This window comes from Cajanus cajan, chromosome 3 (assembly GCF_000230855.2).
Source record: "Cajanus cajan strain Asha chromosome 3, NIPB_CcT2T_4, whole genome shotgun sequence".
Classification (NCBI taxonomy): domain Eukaryota; kingdom Viridiplantae; phylum Streptophyta; class Magnoliopsida; order Fabales; family Fabaceae; genus Cajanus; species Cajanus cajan.
The window spans coordinates 24515822-24518563 of record NC_138519.1 but is presented as its reverse complement, the minus strand read 5'-3'; the positions used below and the strand labels follow the sequence as shown (position 1 = coordinate 24518563).

The 2742-nt window shown below is 25.4% G+C and overlaps 1 long non-coding RNA gene across 1 annotated transcript; it reads left to right on the top strand.

The window, feature by feature from the left end:
* The first annotated feature begins 209 nt into the window (after positions 1-209).
* LOC145956533 (uncharacterized) lies at positions 210-2391 on the top strand. Its single transcript, XR_014432786.1, has 2 exons — positions 210-1505; positions 1908-2391. It is a non-coding gene; the product is annotated as an uncharacterized LOC145956533 (long non-coding RNA).
* Positions 2392-2742: the final 351 nt, after the last annotated feature.

The window sequence follows — 2742 nt, the reverse complement described above, 5'->3', positions numbered from 1 at the left end:
AAATCCTAATTGTAAGTCTTGTAAAATCCTACAAAATCTTAAAAATTATAAAAATCTTGCAAAGTCTTTTAAAATCTACATGACTTTTTTCAACTAAAAAAGTCTTTTAAAATTTTAATCTAATACACCCTCTAAAAGTTTCTTTTATTAATGTTTTTAATTACTTTTTCTCTCAAATTTTATTTTTAAAAATAATGTTTATCATAAAGTTGATGAGAAGTGAAACTTTTTTCTCTAGAAAAATTCTAAGGTACTGGATATAATATTGAAAACTAAAATATTAGAAATGGTGTTTATAAAAATGAACTCAACGGAAGTTAATGAGTATTAAAATATTAAAAATGGTGTCTATCATAAAGTTGATGAAAAGATGAACTTTTTTTTTTTTTATAGAAAAATTCTAAAGTATCCAATATAATTAGAAACTAAAATATTAAAAATGATGTCTATCATAAAGTTAAAAAATGAACTAAAATATAATTGAAGACTAAAAATATTAAATTTTTTTTTAAAAATAGTGTCTATCATAAAATTTATTAGAAAGTTTATAATTTTTTTATCAGATAGTTTAATTCAAATTTCTTAATTTAATCAAGAGAATTTAATTCTCACAATATGCACACTTGTTTTTTAATATATTTGAAAATTATACAAAATAATTATAAATCAGAATTGAATATACCACTATATTTGTACATGATTTTAAAAAAATCCTAATATACATCTTGATTAAATACCATAAAAAATATTAATTAAATATCATAAAATATTTTAATAAAATAAATCTTTTAAAATTTTGAAATCGAAATCGTAATCTAATACAAATCTTTATTTTAATCTTTTCACTTCATATTTTTAGTATTTCAAATTTAAATATTTTATTTGTTACGATGTTGATCGCTGAATAAGCTAGAATTGTGTGGTTTGATACGGATAGTTTAATTCAAATTTTGTAATTTAGTCAAGAGAATTTAATTCTCATCATCTGCACAACTTTTTTTAATATGTTTGAAAATTATAAAAAAAATAATTTATAAATAAGAATTGAATATACCACTAAATTTTTAAATGATTTTAAAAAAAAATCTAATTATACAACTTGATTAAATATCATAAAAAAAAATTTAATCGAATATCACAAAATATTTTATAAATAAAATCTTTTTAAATTTTGAAATCGTAATCTAATAGGTATCTTTATTTTAATTTTTTGATTTCATATTTTTAGTATTTTAAATTTAAATTTAATTTAAATATTTTATTTGTTACGATGATGGTAACTGAATAATAAGTTTAGATTAATTTGCTGTGTGATGTGATCTTGTATTTATAATTTTATACTCAGGGTTTCTTTTTCAGCGTGGGAGATAAGTTACCCTATACCCTAAGATAACACATTAGGCATTTAGGTTCAGAATGTAAATATAAAACCTTAGTCTCATTGTTGCTCTTGTGCTTAGTGCTGATCCTTTTTCTATCTAAGATAATACTCGTTTCTTAATATGGTAATGTTCTTCATAAACACACACTTGTCACTCAATTTTGTTGGTTATTGCACTCTATAAGACATGGATGTGTTGTCTTTCACTAATAGCATGTTTGGTTCGATAGTAAAATAAGCACGCACTAAATTGATATGGTTCTTATTTCTGTTTAGGTTCTTAAATATGAAAACCGACATGTTAAGCTTTCATCTTTGTATTTGGTTAAATTTCTTGTGTTTCTATTTTATTAGAGAATGGGATATCTGTGAAACTGGATTGTTTATTTAGAATCGTTTAGAAAGATGAGGTGGGGCACTCATGTTGATTGTTTATCTACATTAGCCTAGGTTAATTTCTTTACCGGTTAAAAGAATAATGTTTGTTTTTAGTGTATCCTTAGGGAACTTGTTCTGTGTCTGGCAGGTGAATGAAGATACATCAGGGGAGCAAATTCCCACTAGTTTTGGAGAGGAAAGAAGAACATCAAACATCATGGGTGCATGTGCATCTTGGTTAGCTACCTTAGGATATTGTTCATGCTTGTTGTCATTAAACTTCAGCAAACCATATCTCAACAAACCATTTATCCCACTAGGATTCCATTCCCTTTGGGTTATCGCAACATTATTGGCCGGTGTGATCCTATTGATATGTGGTATTTCTCTCATGCTTGCTGCTAAACAAGGGTTCAACCAGATCCAGATGATTCTTATGTACATTGTCTGCTTAGTTTTGCTTTGTTCATCGTCTTATAAGGATAATTAGATGGTTTGATTTTTTTTTCTTTCTGTTTTTTCTTAGCTTGGTGGAAACAAGTTTTATGTAGATGTTTTTTCCGTATATCAATGCTTTTGAATGCGTGCGATATATGAATATCATCAATAATCTTATTTTTAGAAAAATTACAGCATCCTCGTTATATAAACACATTTTGTTTATTTTAAATTTTAATTAGGATCTTTAGAAGAATAAAGTGAATATAGTAATAAATTATACATTTTGTTCCATTATGTTTCTAGTATTTGGTTATTTATATAATTTTCATTTGCATACCAATGTTTCAGTGTGTGATATCAATATTAATAATAAATCAGATTTTAGTAAAGATCGTCACTATAGATGAATGAAGAATAGTGATCCTATATGACTGATGGATGTGCGGGGAAGTAATGGAAAGAGTAACCCATGTGCTCTATTGACATGCATGAAACCCAGACAATTGTGGTTTTCTTCCCCGTTGTTAAGTATAAGCATTGAA